The following is a 21,184-nucleotide window of genomic DNA, read 5'->3' on the forward strand; positions in this document are numbered from 1 at the left end:
AATGTAACAAACTCCTGATATATACCGATGGATAAACCTCAAGAAGATTATAGACGTAGTGTGTTATTCAATTTTCATGAAATCCTAGGGCCGTCAGTAATACAAGTCAGACCAGTGGCAAGAGAGAGGACTAACTGAGAAAGGTCATGAGGAAATGTTCTAGTATGGCTGAAATGTCCCATGTCTTGTAATGTACTCACTGAAACTGACTTAAATTCAGACCATTTCACAGCATTCAGTTATATCTCAATAAAGTAAGAAATAATACCTAGGGTCATTTTGGGAGATGAAAATATTTTGAAACTGGATTGAGGAGACATTTTCACAACTGTATAAATACGTTAAAAAAATTTTAAAGCATTAGACTGTTCACTTACAGTAGCATACGTTATGATTTGTAAACTGTACCTTAATAAAATGTCAACTGAAATGGTAAGACACATGGCTATTAGGAAGCAGAGAAAGGTAATCACTCCCAGATTCTGGATACAACTGTCCTTTGGGGCAGTTGGATGATGTATATCAAGAGTCTTAAATTAAGTATGTTTTCTGGCCAATCAATTCCAGTTCAGAAATTCATCATAAGAAAACAACTAAGGACAAGCATGAAGATTTATTTTTACCAATGCACACTGGAATGCCATTTGCAATAGATAAAAAGTTTAAAACAACATCTGCCAATGGCACATTAGTGAAGTAAATAATAAGTATGTATAAATGTATAATCTAAATACTTTGGTTACCTACTATAATAATATTTTAAATTAATAATAATCAGCATGAGAAGCTATTTCAACATCATGAGAAGCTATTTCAACATATTAATAAATGAATGCAGGTTTTAGAAAAAATGTATAAAGCATCATGAATAGTATTGTTACTGTTCATCCTTTGAGTATTATGTAGTTGTATTTTTATGAATATAGAAATATTACAATTATCTAGACTGAAAAGTAGGAATATACAAGATGATAACTGCATTGAGAAACTAATTTTCTATCCTATCATAATAATTACATGTACATATAGTACATATATAACTTTAAAAATAATTTTTGGCAGTGCTAGGGTTTGAATTATGAAGCTTGCTTTAGTCATCCTGGTGTTTTACCACTTGAGCCATACTTCCTGTCCTCATTTTTGATGGCTATTTTTGGAGAAGAGGATGGCTACAACCTCTACCCTCCAGATCTCAGCCTTCCGAGAATCTAGGTATGAACCACAGGTGCCTGGTTCAAAATAATCTTTCAATGAATGGAAAATGGGAGAAGACGGAAATCATTAGGACTGTGATTCTTATGTGGTAAATAGGATACCCATGAGCTAAAGAGAGTCCTCTACTGTATGACCGTAATGACTTCTGAAATCTGTACATCAACTGAACGGCAATTATTCATTATATCAGTGGAAAACCCCACAGAATGTAAAGTATCAACAAGGTGACTATTCCTTTGTGCTCTCCCCTCAGAGTTCACATTAATCCCAGCTTTTGGGTCCATCTCCATCCCATCAAGCCGGGCTAGGCCCTGTGAAGTGCTTTTCATTTCCCGGCTTCACACAGTGCAGTCACCTTCCCAACTATTCGGGAACAGGTTGAAAGGGAAGAGTTCGCATGCTTAAAGAATTCAGCCAATTGCTGAAACTTGTACAAAGCGACCTCTAATAAATTCTGATTGGGGAAACAGCAGTTTCCATTTCCAAGAGCCAAAGAGAGGAGGTACATCTGGAGAAAATCAAGCTCTCAGAGTATCCCTTCTGGAAGCAAAAACACCTGGTGCACACCTTTCTCAATCAGGATCCACTAGGCCAAGTGTCATTCCATCTGAACGAGTGAAACTTGTTTCCATAGACGTAGCTTGCCCAAAGTCAGGAGTGAGGCTCTGAGCAGGACTAGAAACTACAAGTGGGGAAGCCTGGGTCTCAGCGTTGTTTTGACCTTAATTAGCCACTGTGGGGGGGCAGCCACCTGCCCTTTCAAGGACTACGTCTACTGGCCTGTAATGAAGAATTCTATAGAAAACATCTTAGTGCTCAGCTAAGATTCTCATGCCTTTCACTGCTATGGTCCTTCAGGTCAAGTGTTGTACCCCTTTCCCTAGTTCACTGGGCACACCTGTCACCTATAAGTTGTGCAAGGTTAAGACATGTCCTGGAGTTGTCCAAGCAGCTGCTGTAACATTGCCCCTCTAGTAGCTTCCATACAGCTGGATCTATGTTAACCTTTGTCCCCCAACAAACTGGGTAAGCACGCATGTCCGAACCAGGATTCAGCACTCCATTATTTCCCCCTGGAGCCCAGAATGACCAAACAGGCCAAAACACATACACCTGTATGAATGATTCTTCAGACAGCCTGAGAACATACATGAAAATCAGATCCTGACTATGGTCAGAACACTATTAGATAGGCTTTCCAGAGTAAACAGAAGTTTACTTTTCCTTAAACAGACAAGTTTAAGTGCCAACAAGGGTGATGTCCTCAGGAAGCCACTCTCACAAGCGTGGGCTGTGCAAGTATTGGCCCAGACAGGAAGAAAGAATGGGTGTGGTTGGGGCTGGGAATGTGGCTTAGTGGTAGAGTGCTTGCCTTGAACAAGGTCAGGGACAGTGCCCAGGCCCTGAGTTCAAGCCCCAAGACTGGCAGAAAAAAAGCCAGGGGAGGGGGGGACATACAGCCAGACAAGACCAAACTGTGACCCAAATCAAAGGAGAAGGGCCCAGAGGGAATTGGGTTATATAATTAATTCAATTTTCAATGTCAGTTAACTTTATTGCTGACAAGGTAGAGACATTGCCAAAGTCAATATCACTGATCTATGTGCCTAAGGCAGGTTTTGGTGCTTCTGGAGGTTTTTGTGCCAGAGGTCTGTCCTCTGAATGTTACCTAATATTCTTTTCATCTCCAGTTGCCACAGGGGGTTATGACCTTGAGACTGGAGGTGACAGAAAAGCCAAACTTGTAGTAAAGATCTCTCCAAAAACTGCTTTATGCCATTAAAAAAAACCTTTGTAAAGTTTAACATTTAATACATGTTGATTAAGGATAGGCACCAATGGCTCACACCTGTAATCAGGTATGAGATTTGAGGATAGTCTTTCCAAGTCAGTCAAGGAGGAAAATACTGCGCAAAAGCTAAGGGGCAATGCCCAGGCCCTGACTTCAAGCCCTAGTATTGACACAAATAAATAAATAAGCAAGTGGCCAGATAGGATATTGTTAAAACAGTTAACTTCCTGGGTAGGTTTTCAAAGTAACAAATATCAACAAAATATTGGGACTGGGAAGGTGGCTCAGCAGTAGAGAACTTGCCTTATATGCATGAGGCCCTGGGTTCGATTCCTCAGCATCATATAAGCAGGAAAAGCCAGAAATAGTGCTGTGGCTCAAGTGGTAGAGCACTTGGCTTGAGCTGAAGAACTGAGGGACAGCACCCAGGCCCAGAGTCCAGGCCCCATGACTGACCAAAAAGAAAAAAAAGGAACAAATATCAGATAGAAAATTATCTAGTATTTCCTTTTTCAAAATATCTTGCTACAATGTTTATATTTCAAATTAACATCTACTTATACTGTTAATACACATGATCAAAATATCTCCATCCTAAGGAGAGATTAGGAAATGGCTCTTTTGTTTGGATGGATTTTTATTCCCCAGCCTTTGTGAAGGCCAGCCTGACTTAACAGGCCTAGAAATATAGAACTAGTTATTTTCAGGCAGTATGAGAAGACTGGTAAAATCAGAATATGACTCTGTTCAGTGACTTTGTGACAATAGCTATGCTTAAAATTTCAACAAATATTTGTCTAAAGGGATGGAAGGTAGGAATAGAACAAGTTTCAGATTCACCCCTGATATGGCATCAGATTGTCAATGAAGCACAGGACCTATGAAGAAAATATCTTCCTCATGCTGATGGTATTCACTGGTTATAATCATTATTTCTCTTTGGGCTTCTGTGGTAAATGACTGACTAAACAATGAAATTTTACCTACAAAATGTACAATATTTAAACTATAAGGAAATTACTAAATTAGCTAGTATAATTCCCTCAGTTTGCAAAACTGAGATCCGAATGAATTTTTACCTATAAAATGCAGAATATTTAAGCTATAAGGAAACTACTAAATTAGCTCATATAATTTCCTCATTTTGCAGAAAATGAGATCCAGATATACTTTTCATTACATTTTGCCTAAGGTTAGCAATTAACAACTAACATGACAGCAGAATTCCAGCTAACAACCAAATTCCAGTTAACAACTAAAGTGATAGCAGAATTCCAGCTCTTGACTCTCAGAACTGTGATATTCCATCATGCCAGGATCCTGCTGCACACTGGATTCTGTACTTTGCCCTCAACATATTCATATAAAAGTTAAAATTTAAGTCTATAAAGAGGTCAATGTCTACGAACAATAAATCAGCCAATAAATCTCACCAATTTTTCGATTTCATTTTCACAACTTACTTGTTCAAGCTGAAAGTCTTTCTAAGAAATGATTGCTTTTGTTTTTTGTTAAAGTTATCCCATTTGCTGTATAAGCCAAGGCGTGAACAAAGCTTTCTTAATTCTGTAGTTTCAATAAACATACCCAAAGCATAATCATTGCTACCACTAACAAAAGCGTGACATCACCCTTAGTCCCATCACTTCTGTGGGTGAACCAACAACAGTGATACTCACTAGACTCTATGTTGGAAATGAACTTTACAACTTGGGGGCGAGGGGACTCGTAGCGGGGGTGGGGGTGGGGAGGAGGAGGAGAAAATGAGTGAGCAGGTGACAGTTCAAAAAGAAATGTATTCATTCCCTTACTTATGTAACTTCTTTGTACATCACCTTTACAATACATTTTTAAAAAAACATGCATCAGTAATATGATAGGGAATATGCATATGTATGCCTGTATTTATCATTCAAAGGATAGATATTGTTAAGGAATTTGCTTCCCAGGCAGATTTTAAAAGTAAATCTGTCACTAAAAACATAGTCAAGATGCATTATATTCATAAACTGCTTTGTTGAATGGTAAAGCTTTTGGAAAACTACTGAAAGGGAATTTTTAAAAACCTACCTAAATTTCCTGACCAAAAATTTTTGCTACAGAGTACAGATAAAGAGATCTACCATGTTGCCTTCGAGTGATCTGAGTAATTCCTCAAAAACCACACTTTTCAAATGCCTCTATGGCTGAAAATGGAACAGGAGAACAGATTTATTAGAGAGTAAATGACATAATCAATCTCAGACCTCCTCCTCCTTCGGTGAAAGGCCTTGAGAAGTAAGAAGTTCCTTCAGTGACCATCCCAACCGTTGTTATCCCATGAATGCTCTGCGTTTGGAGCCTTTACAAGGTGCCCAAATAAAGGGTCTGTGATGAAGTCAGGACCTGAAATAAACGTGTTGAAATCTCTATTTCTAGCCAGAAGAATAGCACATTCTACCTGGATCAGAAAAATTAAAATAGTGACCCAAGAAATGTTATTTGTAAAAGATTTTCCAAATTCAAGTCCAGTTGCAGAAATATTTTTGGCAAGTAAACAGCAAGAGGGTGAGGACCTGGTGCAGGCCAGCTTTGCCCACTCCAGTGAGTAGGAATGAAAGATATACTAAAACCAGCGGGACTGAACCATGTGAGGAAAGACAGCCAGTCTTTAACTCTAAAACACCCTGCTCTACTTCCCAGACTTCTAAGTATGGAGTGTGAAGATGCTGAAAAGTGAATGCTGGAGACAGAGACTGCTGAGGGAGAGCAGTACAAGTTGCTCCCTATACCCAGTGACTATGAACCTAGGTCAACTACAGTTTCCTCCACTCTGCGCTGAACCAGCCTGCAGAGTTCCTCAGAGCTTCATGAATGGGATGCTGGGAGCATCTGAAACATAGGGCTTGAATAGTTGCTTTAAATCTGGCAACAAAAAGGAAAGAAAAAAGTGAGTTCAAAAGAAAATGTCTGTGTACCATGAAAGAGAAGAGCTAAAATAGATTTGTCAATACATATGAAAACAGAAAATGAAACTTCTTTAAATTGTGTTAGTAAGGGAGGAGGGGTAAAAGAGTATTGGGGAGGTTGATTTGAATACCTTGTAATCATACATGGAAATGTCATGATGAAATCTCCCCTTGTAAAAGTTAAGGTATGCTAAAAAAAAACAAAAAAACAAACACAAAAACTTTTTAAAAGGAAATAAATGTCCATGAAAGAGAATGCTACTACACTGCTGGTGGAAGTATGAACTTGTTCAATTACTCTGGAAAGCAGGATGGAGGCTTCTCAAAACAAAAAACAACAACAACAACAAAACAGACTGCCGGGCTTGGTGGCTCACCCCTGTAATCCTAGCTACTCAGGAGGCTGAGATCTGAGGATCATGGTTCAAAGACAGCCAAAGACAGCCCAAGCACAAAATTCCGTTAAACTCTTATCTCCAATAAACCACTCAGAAAACCGGAAGTGGCACTGTGGCTCAAGTGGTAGAGCGCTGGCCTTGAGCTGAAGAGCTCAGGGACAGTGCCCAGGCCCAGAGTTCAAGCCCTACGACTGAAAAAACGAAACAAAACAACAACAACAAAAAAAACTAGAGCTTCAATATGACCCAGCAATCCCACTCCTATGCATTTACCCAAATGGCCACAAACAAGGCCACACTAAAGCTACCAGCACAATCATGTTCATTGTAGCATTATACCATAGCTAAGATTATGGAACCAGGAAGGGGGTAACTGTTTAAAAAAAACATTTACCTTACTTATGTAACTGTAACCATCCTGTTCATCATATTTACAATAAATATTGTTTAAAAAAATAGTAAAGGCAGAATCACTCTAATAGAAAAAAAAGAAATGCCCATGATATATGCAACATCATGGATCTCAAAATACCTATGTCAAGTGGAAGAAGCCAGATTTGTTTTAAAACTTAGCACATACAAAGCTCGAGAAAAATGCAAACTTGCTTACAGTGGCAAGGGTAGACTATTGGTAGCATAAGAGGCAAGGAAAAGGCTTACTAAGGGGCATAAGGAGACTTGGAAACTGTAGAAGAGGAATTTAATGGATATATTCACTATCTTGATCATGGTGATTTTTTTCATTGGTGTTTACATATATCAACCTTACTGAATTTTACAATTCAATATGAGAAATTTCTTGAATGTCAGTTATGCTTCCATGAAAAGAGCTCCATATGCACACTTCCAAGGATTCTGATTTACTCTAGAGTAGGATTTGAGTACCAGAAACTTTAAAATACTGCCCTCCACCCCGCAAATGACTGGGAATGTACAGTAAGATTTAAGGTGTAGAACCTTGTGAGCCACAGTAAGGGCTGGTTATTATCTTTGGTGAGACTGAAAGCCATAGAATGTGGCAAGTAAAATGAAAAAAAATTAAAAAACACCTTTCCTGTCAGCACAAGTATCATTTGAGAATTAGAAGGTTTTTTTTTTTTTTTTTTTGGGGGGGGGGGTCCAGTCGTGGGCCTGAACTGTGGGACTGGGCGCTGTCCCTCAGCTCTTTAGCTCAAGGCTAGCACTCTCCTGCTTGAGCCACAGCACCACTTCCAGCTTTTCTTTCTGCTTATGTGGTGCTGAAGAATTGAACCCAGGGCCTCATGCATGCAAGGCAAGTGCTCTACCACTGAGCCACCTTCCCAGCCCCCCATTTGAAAATTTGATCCTTTATTAAGGCAAGCCATTCCATGCATAACTTATAAATTCTGCTCAAAAGATTCAGCAAGGTAATTTCTGTATGAAAGTATACAAATGGTTCTGAAATAAATAAGAATTTATGTCATTCCACATATTTCAGTTGTCTTATTGTGTCTGTGGATGGTATTTGTGGTGGGTGGTTGCTTTTTATGTTCTGCAAGAACCTATCACATTTGGACCTCTGTTTGTTTGCTTCCAGGTAGTAAACTAGCTTCCATCAAGGGGGCTACTATGACCACTGTTTCCAAGTTCAAAGCTACTTGATGTCACCAAGCATTCTCAAATCCTCATGCTGTCGTTTGACTCCCTCACCAATTCCTCAGTCAATATCCTTTTATGACAAGTCAGGCAAAATTCAACCGAGTAACACACTAAATAGTCCCTAGAGGGGTATGGTCCAAAAAATATTTTTTAATGGAAACACTATGATACAAAATATATTTATTATTAGCAAGAAGATGTTTACAACGCCTAGGATTCTATTAATGAGAGGTATGTGTAAATATATTTATAAAATCCAGTCAAATGGTCTTTGTATCTGTGATTAGTTGTTACGGAATTATAATTAAGTCCCTAAACTGTAAGTAGAGTTAATGACCGGACATTTGATGAATGAGTAGGTCAACTTTGTATGTTATTTTTCTGTCTAAGGTTTTGGATTTGTGAACAGTTAGTATTATTTATGGTCAGAAAAATAAGTGTATTTGTAGTTTGACAATTTTTCATTTATATATTCAGATTCTCAATATGCTCATGACTCAGGGTGGTGTATATTTCACTGACTATAAATTAATGATATCCTCATAAAAATATAAATTGTGTACTCATAATAGATGCATTTTTGGGAGATAATTGAGACTTAGCAGTTGAGAGGTCCATATTTGGACATATACTGAAGAAATAGTAACAATTTAGTTTATTTTTTAATTTTTTTTTTAATTTTATTGTCAAGGTGATGTACACTACCTTACAATTTAGTTTAAATTTGGATATATGTCAATCAGAAGCTTTATGCCTTTTTAATTCAAATAATCTTATATTATCTGACATATATCAATTTCAGTATGTACTTTAAGCTTGATATAAAAATTTCTCATGAGGGGCTGGGAAGGTGGCTTAGTGGTAAAGCGTTTGCCTTGCATGCATGAGGCCCAGGGTTCGATTCCCAAGCACCACATAAGCAAAAAAAAAAAAAAAAGCCGGAAGTGGCGCTGTGGCTCAACTGGTAGAGCGCTAGCCTTGAGCTAAAGTACTGAGGGACAGCGCCCAGGCTCAGAGTTCAGGCCCCATGACTGGACCCCCCCCAAAAAAATTTTCTCATGAATGTTATATAATGGGAGGATATTGTAAGACAAGGAAAAAATAAAACAAAGAACTAAGAACAAAAATCCAGTCAAATGAACAACAGGGATGAGCGCTACAGACTTCGTTGAGTAAATAATCAGATGGGTGTCAAGGGGACCAGGAGACCCAGTTCAATAATGCAAAAGTCTAAGAGCTTCTCATCATTAAGATGAGGCTCAGTAAGTCCTATCACCAAGAAGCTTACATCCTCACCAAAATCCTCACCTGAATAGCTTCACCTATCTGCTGTGGCATAGGTCTTCCCTTAATTAGGCTATGTGTTTCTTAATTCTAGAAAGATGGAAAATTAGTTTGGAAAGGTTTGAGAGAACCACAGCAAAATTTAAGAAACAAAAATTTCAGCAATCTTACATATTTTCAGTTTTGTTTCTTTGCAATTTTATAAAGGAGTTTGAATTATAATTTGAAATATTATCAAATAATTTAATATAGAATTTTATGGTTTTTAAGCTAAGTTCTTAGTTTGCTACAACATACCAAATACCTTAGAACTATATATTTATACATTTATAGGCTTAAATCTATGTAAGTATCAAAGTAGTCTAGAAAGTTTTGTTAATATAGACAGATATGTATATTGTTTATATATGTATATGTTTATACATTATATATACACATATACAGAGAGATGTATAATCACATCACAGCTTAAAATATCTGAGTATTTCATTTTATTCATAAGCTCTTTCAAATTGCTACTCTATTGACCAAAAATTATAGATGTAAGATAAGGCAAATTAAGCTATATCTTTCTAATTTTTAATAGATGATTCATTTTGTTTTGTTTTTGAAAAAAGTCTCGTTATGCAGCCCAGACCAGTGGTGAGTTGTGGTCTTCCTGCCTCCATCTCCCAGTTGCTAGGATTCCAGACATACACTACCACACCACTCCTGGTTTAATAGACTATTAATTTTAATCCAAGAGTAACTCTTTCAATAGGATTTTCTAGTTACAAAAGCCACCTTCAATGACATCTAGAAATTCCTACAAACATAAGGAATTGATGCAGCATGTGTTAAGGATTATAATGGGAACAGATAACATATTATATTAGGGATGGGATTTTGAGATAGCCAAGAGGGTTTTAGGGAGCTTTGTCATTTACAGATATTAAGTCTGCGCTAGGCACTATGCTTGGGGCTGAGGGTAGACAGAGTGACAAATCAAACAGGGCTCTTTCCCTCTTAGAGCCTAAGCCCAGGAGCTAGGAGGTCATTGGCCTCCTGGGGAAAGGGCAGTGTAGTATGATTGTAGTCCACCTGGCAGAGTCACAAGAGTACCTCACTCTCTGGGGGTGGGTGAGCTTTCGAATACTGATACAGGGTCAGGTCCCTGGTATGTTGATGAACCAGAAGGCCCTCAGTGAAATGTTCCTTTCTTCAGTTTACTGCTTGCTTTATGATTTGGGAATCAGAAGCCTACTCATAAGACAAACATTTAGTATTTCTGGGGCACTAATGCCAACACTATTAGCCTCTTTGCCCAGTACCCCTGATACTTCAATATGTAGAAGGCAAGAGAGAAGAGAGTTCATCTTTGGCTCACGTGTAGGGTCATAGGTTGTTGTGGGAACATTGTGATTCGCTTATGATGACCTCTGAAGACCTGTGGGGGGCAGGGGAGGGGGAATCTTGTCACTTGGCATTGCCATGGAGATTGCTGGCTGGATTGACAGTACTCTGCCTATTCTGTCTGCAGAGTACTCTGAGAGAGGAGAGGGAATGAGGGGAGAGAGAGGGAGAAAGAATAGTTCAATAGTTTCTATTTTCCAAAGGTGAAGTAGGAAGTGAGTGCAGTGGAGAGGAGGTTTTCTGGCTTACGAGAGCAAAAGGTGAGAAGCAGTGTGAGCAAAGTATGACAAAGTAGAATAAGGACAGGATGCCTCCAGGGTTAGGGAGCCTAAGAGTCATTTCAACATTCCCTTCTCTCCCGAGGACAGACCTCCACCAGCGAGCATGGGCTTTTCTTGTACAGATTTTACAGGGGAAGAGTAGATTTTGAGATTCACGAAAGCCACTTTTCGTTTCAAATAACTCTGAGCCGCACAACTACATATCTGATAGATTAGAAGATCACGTTACAGGAAGCTATAGCGAAGAGGCATGCCACGGAAAGGTCCTGGAAATTGGCTCCATTTAAGGAATCATTTCCATCGGTTCCCTGGATGTGCATGAGAAAATCTTTGTCTGAGGTTATCAGGACATCTAGGCCTCTCGTCCCTGGGACTGCTGGGTGGCTAACTGGCCATGAGGCCTTTGGACATTAACCCTAGATCTCCAGGGAAGAACCGTCCTTGTGTTTCCCATCAACAATAGCTGAGGCAAGCTAACGTTGCTGTTTTCAGAGTTACTTGATCTCCATTATGCCACTGAACACAGCCAGACGACTGGGAGATAGTAGTTCAGCCCTGACATCTGTCTAAGGCCAGCAACGAAGATTCTAGGAGTTATATGAGCCATTAGGTACATCCACTATCTGCCATCTGTCACTGGCTTACCATGCCACCTTGGGTCACTGACTTCCCTACTCTGTGCCATCTGTGAAAGGTAAACAATAGCACATTATGCCCTTCTGTCCCTACTTTCTCTTCTCTCCCTCCCTTCCTTTCCCTGCTTCCTTTCCTCCACAGCTTTCTGTGTCTCTATGCCTGTGTCTGTCTCTTGCTTGCTCACCCTCTCACTTGCTCTCACTCTTTCTCCTAGTATTCTTCTCTCTCTTCCTCCTGTAAAAGAGAGATAATGTGTCTCTAAAGTGCTTTGAGCTCCTTGGAGATGGAAGGTCTATAAATATAAGCTGTTATCACTGTAACCATGGAAACACAAACAGAACTGTGCTCCATTCCTACATTTACTGAGCATAATTCTAGTCTTCTAGCCCTGCTGGCTGTTAAACAATCAGAGATTTTTATAAAGCTTTGATCTAAGGAGAGGTGGGACTCAACGCTGAATCTGTCTGCTACTCCATGATTCTTTAAGTCACTTTTTAAAAATTGCATTTCCATTTGCTATGGTTGGACATCACTATTAAGCCAGCATGCAAATCATGATAGGCTTAATTTTCAGGCTGTCAAACCCAGGGCCTTAATGTGTGTAACAAGCTTTAGACAGGGAAAATTCCTATGAGCTTCAGAGATAATGTTCAACTCATTTCCTAAGTTTGCTTCACAGCCTGACTCCCTGGCTTTAGAGTGAAAGTGAACAAAATGTTGAGATGAAGGTTATGCGTTTTCACCTTTCTGCCAGTGCGTGACCTTCTGGAAAGTAGAGGCAATTTTATTGTTATTGTTGTTGTTGTTATTATTTTCTCATCAATGTCTGGCACAAAAGTTGTTAACAGCAAATAAATGTCCTTTCTCATTATGTATCTGCAAGTGTTGCTGAGTAAGGAATGTGCATTCATTACTGGCTTAGACTCCTGATCCCAGAGCACATCTGTTCTTGTAGAAGCTTGTCTGCTTCCCTACCCCTCCCTGTGAAAACAATGACACTGTCCCAGGTCTAGTTCCATGGGCCATCCTAGGAGAACACAAAGTATGACACGGGCAAGCCTAGAACAACCTATCCTAGCTTTTCACCAAACTACTGATGCTGTGCAATAAGCCAAGCTGTGTGACACCCAAGGAGCCAGCTTTCCAAACTCAGGCTACCAAAGGAACCAAGTGGGAAAGAGCCTGACACTCAAAAACACAAGCAGGACTCAGTAGTGAGCCCTGCTAGTCACTGACCTCCCAGCCTCAGCTCTCCTATCTGTAAAAAGGAAAAAACAGAAGTGTAGTACTTATCTCACAGGTTTGTGGTGACAGGTGAATAAAATGTCTATAAATCCACAGCTTAGTGGCAGACCCCAAAGATAAGCACGGGTCTACTCCATTGTATTCATTTGTTAACACACATGAAGAGCATTATTTATCTTGAATAATGCACTTACTAGTTTACGCTAAAGGCTTTGGAGATGTTTCCGGATGGAACGTGCGGTTCAGCAAGGGGACTGGTAGATGTGAGGGGAGAGAAAACATTTAGGCATCCAAAGGCAGATACGTTCGGGTTTATTATACAATTTAAAAACAGGAATGTGGGCCACTTGAAAAAATCACTTAAAATTTCAAGATGACAGCTGAACATTAAACCATGTTCAGGTTCCTCTAAGCTGTGGTCCCATACAAGTGCACAGGATATGCACTGAAAACAGCACTGGAGCCAGGGAGACAGATGAACTTGGCCTAAGGGTTCCCAGCCATGATAAAACCACAACGATCAAATCTGTAGAGTGAATGAGTGCTTGAAAGTGTTGCCCAAATATTATTTCTATCATCATTATAGGTCAAATATAATCAGAGAAGGCCCAGCACCAGCCAACTTCCTTGCCTAGACCTTTCAACTCTAGGAATGTATTCTCCAAAAATGCTTGAATATGTTGGATTCATCTTCTAAGCTAAACCTGAACTGTAGTAAAGATAATTTCAAGAGAAAAACACTGGTTACAGATAAACATCTTTGGGCAATTAATGACTGCGTGAAACACATAATAATTGTGTACAGAGAGAGATTCCGAATGTCCCTGAATTCTTGTTCACTAAGAACTAGAGGGGAGAGTCAGATTATTAAGCCTATACAGCCATCTACTTATTTAACTAGTACTATTAAACCCTTACAATGATACACAGGGTACGGTGTAATGCTGTGCATAAGAGTAACAGGAAAAGATACTATTTTCAGTCATATTTTGTAATGTATTTTCTGAGAAAGACTACTACATTAACACTTTTTTTTACTTAATAAAGACACAGGACCTAGGTTTAAGAATTTGAGTACAGTACCAAAAAACAAAGTAAAATTGATATGTACATTAAGTGGGGGATAATAAACAATGGGAAATCAGAAACCCTTAGTACGATTTTGTACATTTAAATTTGAAAATAGACAATGTCTAGCCATAATTGGTTCAACACTCAGTTTGTCCTTATCTGTCCTAGATTTCTTGACTCTGTCTCCAGGTCATTTCTTTTCCATGGGCTGGGTCTTATTACGCCATACACTGCAGTGGAATATTAGGATGACTGCAATCCGATGACACTGTTCTGCCTTACAGAGGAATGGAAGAAAGTCTAGAGTGGGTAGGAAGCCGGTTATCATCAGATAAAAGGCCAATATATGTTGGGCCCTATAAGATGCTTTTCGTCTTCAAATAAACCAAAAGTGAATCAACACACATAGAAAGCTGAAGGTAAAAGTAACTTTCCCAGATCCCTAATATCTGATGGATGGGACTCAGAATCTGAACAGTTTGTCTAATTTTTAAAGCCTGGCTCCAGGAAAAGCATCATCTATTAACACCAAGTTACTCAATGAGAAAATGAAAGGGCATAGGGCACATTCCTATTACAATCCTCATAAGTGGACTGAAGGCAGAGGGAAAAATCAGGACCACTATGAATAAATATAGTAATTAATAAAGAAGGGTCTATTTTGTGCCACAATGTTATTGTTTGACTTCAGGAGAATCCATCGTCTTTCCTGCTAGTTTTACTATCAGTTTAGAAAAGAAGAGAAAAGGGAAAGGAAAGAAGGGAAGAAGGCAGGGAGTAAGGGAGGAGAGGGGGGGCAGGGGAGAGAAAAGGGGAGGAGGAAGGGGTTCCCAGTGCTTGACAGTTTAGATGGAATGCAGATGTGCTGTCAACTCCATTTGTCATGAAAAGGAAGACACCATTCACATAGCACAGAAAACTTTCTAGTCTGGACTCCTCACTTTCAGGCTGTTATGTGAGAAAGAAAAAACTGCTCTTTCCATTGCGAGTATCTGCTACATGGGTTGGTCTGACATCTTAACTAACACAAGAATTTAAAGGGAGCACAGAGACCGAGCTTCCTGGAGTCAGTGCCCAATCCAGTCCACACTGCCACTGCTAGATGATTTTAAAAAAATAATAAAATAAAAATGAACAAAAAAACCAGGAAGGGGTAACCTTCCTTTTGTAACTGTACACCACCTTGACAATAAAAAATAAATTAATTTTTAAAAAACAGTTCAAGGAGCTCTTCTAGAAATGTCTACAGATGATGGGTGAGCCTAGTGAGCTGAAGAACTCACAATCTGTCTGCCACTTAGGTTTCTGAAAATCCTTTATCTGAAAGACTTTAATTCTGTGTTACATTTTTAAATTTCCCCATGGATTATACTTTTTAGGTACAAGTCATCTATTTATTCTCAGGTATCACATGCTTAGATAATTTCTAATTATATAGCACAAGAAATACCTTTATATATCTGGGGTTTGGCTTCTCAAACTTTGACTCACATCAACATTGACTGAAAAACTTGTGAAAGTGTATTACTGACTTCACCTCAAGAGTTGCTGCTTCAGTGGGTCTGAATAAGAGCTGAGTACTTACCCATGTGATGCTGATGGTGCTGGTCTGGGGACCATACGTTGAGACCTACTGTCTCAGACCTACCTACTGGATGCCTAATGTGGATAAAGCACACGACTATCCCTGAGACAAGATGTAGTCTTGAAGCCAGATGTAATGAAATATTAGATGCCATGGAATTTTAGTATATTCAAAATACTGGGATGCATTTCTAGTCTGTAATGTGGTAAGCAAATAAATACGTAATTTATTTAACAAATACTATAGGTGCTTTTATTGAGTCAGGCATTGGGAACCAGCAGGGACAAAACAGATAGAAATACCAGACAATATAGAGCATAAAGCTGAGTGTGAAAGCTATCACTTACTGAATTTCCACTACATCCTAAGTCCTTTACATTAATGACCTGAGTTTCTATTGTTGAACATGGATAATAAAATATAGCTGTCTTTATCCTCATTTTCAAAATGAAAATGTGGGGCCTCATGTAGTTAAAGCAATTTTCACAATGTCTAAAAACTATGTCATTAAACCCCTGTATTTCCCACAGCACCACATTGGGCTAACAAAAGGACTTTCAGCTAAAATATTCTGCATTTTACCAGCAAAGGATTTCTTTTTCATCACAATAACCTGGAAAGATCTCAGAGGGGTTAGGGAACTTCAAGTGTAAGATCACGGACCTCCTGCCTCAGCCTCCTGGCTGCTGGAATTTCAGGCATGTACCACCAAGACCAAGTTTATGCTAGTATTTTTGTTTGTTTTTGGTAGAGTTATTAATAATAGTAGTTGAGTATTTACTCAGCTACTATGATGATGACTGATGTTTTATCTAAGGTCTTTGGAATAATATTTTTTTAAGAGGTGAGTTTTGGAGACTTTAGAGAAAGGGAGAAACACACACATACACACACACACTTGTCCATAGGAAGTGGGAGGGAGGAAGAAAGGAATCTTAGAAAAGGAAGAGACCTTTGGAATGAAATTAAAAGATCAACTAAGGTGAGCAGAAAGGACAAAAACACTCAGAATATAATCCTTTCCTGTTTTAGGCTTTCATACCTTTCTTGCTAAATAGTTGTTTACACTATGTGTATTTTCAACTTACAGGCATAAGATACTGGGTACCTGATTGTTTTTTAAAGAAAACAAGGATTAAAGTTTTCCACTTCCTTGGTTTGAATATATTTAATAGGTAACTATATGTCTTATTAAGTTTGAAAGCAGAGAATTAGAGTCAACATTCCATCAAAGACCCAACTCTTGATCAAGATGACTATTTGTAAGAACACTGTGTCTCTTCAATCTACATGGGGATGGGGAATAAACAAATACTGATAACAGTTAATTTCTTTAAGGTCCTTGGCGCACAGGTGTTACCATAAACACACATTGTGCACACACATTGCTTTATTGCCACATAAACCTGGATTACTAAACTCAACATGGGCTTCAAAAATTTCCACAGCGCTTTCAAATATTAAAGAGGCAAGTAGTCATCTAAATTTCTTTTCTCTTAGTCCAAGCATACTGACATAGCTTCTTATCCTGAAGGCCTGCTCTCACGCACATTCTTATATCCTCTAAATAACACTCGTGCTGTCCTGTCTCCTCCAACGGCTCACACACCCTATAATGAAGTTTCTCAAACGATTAACCAAGTTGAGGGCCTACTTCAGTGGAAGAGCACTTGCCTAGCATGTGTCAAGCCCTAAAACCACTAAAAATATAAATAAAATCAAACAATTATTTGATAACCCCTTCATGTGAAAGTTTCTGAGCCTACCCCAATAGTTTGATCTGGTAGAACTAGGGCAAAGCCTGGGAGTCTGCATTTTAAAGACATTAACCAGGTAAATTTGATGAAGGCAGCTCATGGACCATATATCAAGAAATAATACATTACTCATTTCTAGGTTATACAAATTCAGACACAAGAACGGTATACTTACTAAGGTCAGCGAACTGAGTGCATACTGTATATGCCCACTATTACATCAGACACAGGGATATCAAGGTGGTAAAAAAAACTTTTTTCATAAAATTAAAGTTTAAGTAAATGAAGACATATGAATATAGAATGGTATCTGTAATAAATGATACAAAGAATTACATTGTGTGGGACAACCTTTGGCTCAGTCATTTTTCCTTACTCCCCAAAGTTAAAGTCTCCTGAAGGCCACAGTACATGGTATTCAGACAAGAGGAGAACGGTGAACATTTCAGAGGGAGAAGTTATAGCACTGCAAAGGCTTTGTGGTAACAGGGAGTCTGGAGAATCTGAAGAATTGTCAGAAGTTATCCCATAAGCACAATTGGAGTTAGTTGTCAACCCACCCAGGCTTCCAAAGTTCAGTAATAACCCACCCTTCACTTAAAGGAAATGAAAGTGAGAAACTGTAGATTCATTACAGATAACTATTACCTCACAATTAAATGTGAACTGTATTAAAACCCTTTTTTGTCCTACTCAAAGGGACACTTCAACTGACATGCGAGGACTGAGTAAATCACAAATGTTGTATCACCACAACCCACATTAAGAATGGGCAACAGCTGTCTAAGTCCCACAGGCCCCCAAAGAGGCTGGCAGAGACTGGAGTCACTGTTGCAATGGGACACAGAAAAGAGTAGAAAGGCAGAGTGCTCAGAAAACCAGCTCTTACCAACAGGCAAAGTCACAGACTGGACCATGGCCCTGTTTTTATCTGTTCTCTTTATATTCTTTTCAGGGTATTTTTCAACTCTTTATCCCTGGTGTTTCTGGAGCACCCCTTCTTCCTCCAGTGACCTGGACTCTTCTAATGGCTTACTCTTATAACAGATTGTCTTTCTTACCACCAGAGAAAAGAATTTGAAGTTGGGAGCCAGTGTCTCACACCTGTAATCCTGGCTGCTCAGAAAGCTGAGATGTGAGGATCAAGGTTCAAAGACAACCTAGGCAGGAAACTCCTTAAGACTCTTAAATCCAATTAGGCATCCAAAGAAAAGAGAAAAAAAAGCCAGAACTCAAGCTGTGGCTCAAGTGGTCCAGCACTAGCCTTGAGGGAACAAAAAGCTCAGAAAACTCAGGGACAGTACCCAGGCCCTGATTCTAAGCCCCGGGATTGGCATCAAGAAAAAAGGAAAGGAAAAGAAAACAAAAGGAAAGGGAAGAGAAGGGAAGGGAAGGGGAAGGGATGGGAGGGAAAGGGAAGGGAGGGAAGGGGAGGGGAAGGGGAGGGTTGATCTTTTCATGGAAAAATAAAGTGTTACTCTCTAACCAGTCCCAGGATTTGTATTATAGACAAATATTAAAGAACAAAAAACAAATCAATATGCATCATTTCCCTGTATATTAGTGACAAAAGACAGTGACAGAATTTCATTTTTCAAGCTGGATCCATGGTGCTCGGGATTCAAAAACTGTATTTCTCAGCTTCCTTTTTTGCAAATTGTGGCTGTAAGTTCCAATCAACAACATGGGACCAGAAGTGTCCTGGTATAGTTTCTAGAGTGGTAGTCAACTTAGTGACCTTCTCTTTCTTGCTTCTTCCCTCCAGCCTAGATGTGATGCGTGGCCCCTTGGACACCATCTTGGGCCATGAGAGCAAAGTGTAAGGATGAGCTGGAAGGGACCTAGCTCCCTAAGGATTTAATGGACTAAAGACATTGACAGACATAGGCCATCTACCTCTGGACTTGTCAGAGTGAAGCAAACTCATTATTATTTCACTCACAGCCAAAAATGGCCCTAACTGGCATTGGTTTTCTTTTTCTTTCTTTCTCTTTTTTTTTTTTGTCAGTAGTGGGGCCTGAACTCTGGGCCTGGGCGCTGTCCCTCAGCTCTTCAGCTCAAGGCTAGTGCTCTACCACTTGAACCACAGCGTCACTTCTGGATTTTTCTGCTTATGTGGTGCTGAGGAATCGAACCCAGGGCCTCATGCATGCAAGGAAAACGCTCTACCACTGAGCCACCTTCCCAAGGCTCTTTCTTTTTTCAGATTTCCCTCCCACTGTCTCTCCCTTCCTGCTTCCCTCCTACCTCCCCTTCCTGCATTCCTTCCTTCTTGTCTTCCTTTTCTTACTCCCTCCGCACTCTCTTTTTCATGGAGGATCACAGTGAAACCCCCTAGTTTCATGTGTGTTTGCTTCTTTCAGCCAATCCCAACTGAATCGTAGCTGGAAAGCAGACTGAGTCCCAAGGCTGTCTGAGACCCGCCTAGCCACAGTGTGTTGGTCACTTTCCCTCACTGGACTCCCAGTTCCTCATCTGAAAAAACAGCCTTCTTATAAAACAGACAATTTCCAGATCAGGTAGTATACCTATCCCTGGTGCCAGTTCTGCTAGTCAGGATAAAGAGCTTTCATTTCACCAAAAAATTAGTGTCCACATATTACTTATTTGTAACTGTTAACAGACACACGAAGTAAACTATAAACATATTTAGTTGAGCTGAGCACAGTGGCTCACGCCTGTAATCCCAGCTACTCAGGAGGCTGAGATCTGAGGATTTTGGTTTGAAGCCAGCCCAGGCAGAAAAGACCCCAGAGCCTATTATCTCCCATTAACCACTCAAAAAGGCCAGAAGTGGCACTGTGGCTCAATTGGTAGAGTGCCAGCCTTGAGCACAAAGAGGCTCAGGGACAGTGCTCAGGCCCTGAGTTCAAGCTAAGAAAATGTGAGTCATGTTTTATGCCAAATCTTCAATGATACTATAGCTTGGCTTTTGTCAGTCATTGCCTAATATCATTTTTTCTGAGCATATCTACATTTTCTTAAGCAAACATGGTACAGAAGCCCCAGGAGACATAAAATGAGGAAGGTTTCTCTTTTTTAAGTCCATGATCCTTTGAAACTAAGTGGTTTTTCTGATAGTAGTCACCATCCCAGAACCCTTGTGTCACTCAGACTGAGAGGCAGTCAGGGGAACTGAGGTACTCTGCTAGAACTGAGGACCTTTTTCTATCCTGTTCCTATGAGCATGGGGTGTCGAGCGTGACATTAGAACTCCCTGAGGAACTCTGACCTGACCTATTCTAGTTTTTCCTTAGAAAAAACAGCTTAGCCTCTGCTCCTTTACATCTAATCTTTTGCCTGAAAAAAAAATTAAATGTCTCCAGTCAAAGGTATACCTCCTATTTACCTGATTTCATAAATACATACACATTAATGTGCTTTTGGATATAATTTTCCTCTGCCTGTTCTGTAATTCTTGTCATTATTTTCAAGAAGATTTCTCAATTCTCAGAAGGGATCCTCTTTCTCTCTTTCTCTCTCTCTCTCTCTCTCACTCTCACTCTGTCTCTCCCTCCTCCCCGTCCCCCCTCCCCACTTCATTGTGCTCTCTTGACAATCTTACTAATATCAGGCTACCCTCTCATACTGCTCACAGCCTCCATTCTCCAGTAACTAACAAAAATGACCTGTGCACTGTAAGGTTCACCAGTAGTCAATGAATGGGCAAATGTTCCTCTCTTCTCCTCCTGGTTCTATCATATTCCTTCATAGGACTTACCTCCCACACAAGAGGTACTGCTCTTTAAACTCCTATTGTACCTTCTGTTTATGGTATTTATTGTAGAGTACAATCATTTACCACCTTTCATTGTTGTTTCCACATTCCTAAGTATCTTGCCGCCTCCGCTAAGAGTTTGCTACTAACAGGTTTAGACCCTATCTTAAATGTCCTTTGTTACCTCATCATTTTCTAAGGCACACAGTAAGTAAGTAAGTGATAAATGATTGGTAGATGAG

This window comes from Dipodomys spectabilis, unplaced genomic scaffold, assembly GCF_019054845.1.
Source record: "Dipodomys spectabilis isolate Male_0828 unplaced genomic scaffold, ASM1905484v1 ptg000019l, whole genome shotgun sequence".
NCBI lineage: Eukaryota > Metazoa > Chordata > Mammalia > Rodentia > Heteromyidae > Dipodomys > Dipodomys spectabilis.